Here is a 1,001-nt window from a genome sequence, read left to right on the forward strand (position 1 = left end):
GTTTTTCTTTTTTTTAAGAGGTTTTGTATATTGGGCTATAAATCCTTTGTTGTTACTATTGCAGATACTACAATCCCCCTGGCTACTGTTTCTATGATTTGTTTTTCCTTCGTTTAGATGTCTTTTTCCATAAAATTTGAAGATTTTTATGTAGTTAAATATGCTTATCTCTTTATAGTGTTTAGGTTTCCTATTTCCTGTTCCATCTATTATCTAGAGAAAGCTATAGACCAATTTCCTATGTGTGTGTGCATATATATGTTTTTATATATATATATATATATCTGCAACATTTCTAAATATGTTTCTAAGTAAAACAATAACTTGAATACAGTAGTGTGTTAAAAGATTAATTCTCCATGACCAAGCAAGGTTTATTCCAGAAGTACAAGGGTAGCCTCATGTGAGGAATTGTGTCAGCTGGAGAAAGCTGTGGCCCAGGGCTTAGAGCATATTTTGTATCCCAGTCCTGCCATGTACTACTCTGACTTTGGCCAAATGGTTTAATCTCCCTGAGCTTCAATCTCATCTGTAAAATTAGCAGGATAAGAAGAGTGCCATCGTACAGAGTTGGTGTCAGGACTAAATGGGATATTACATGTAGAGTGGTTAGAGCAGGGCTTGGTGCATAGTAAGTGCTCAATTAAATGTCATGCATAACAATTCAGTACACAAAAAGAAAACCTGCGTTGACTAAATCAGCAGATGGTTGGAAGGCATATAATAAAATTCTGCAGCTAATCCTAATAAAAATCTAAGAAAAATGGTCATCGAACGAGTACAGAAATACTTACCAGAACTCAGCAGTGAGCACGTTAAGTGGCCATTTAATTAAACTCTAGGCATGACAGGGAGGCCTGCATGCAGTACTCTTCCCTCACATCTATGGATCCCCAGATGATCCTTTGGACTTGACAGACTTGCGGGGAGAGGGGCCAGAGGAGCCGCTGTGGCAGTGTCTGTCCAGCCTGAGCTGGCCCTGTTTCTCTTCTGTCTGGAGC

This window comes from Neophocaena asiaeorientalis, unplaced genomic scaffold, assembly GCF_003031525.2.
Source record: "Neophocaena asiaeorientalis asiaeorientalis breed wild unplaced genomic scaffold, Neophocaena_asiaeorientalis_V1.1 scaffold242, whole genome shotgun sequence".
Lineage (NCBI taxonomy): Eukaryota > Metazoa > Chordata > Mammalia > Artiodactyla > Phocoenidae > Neophocaena > Neophocaena asiaeorientalis.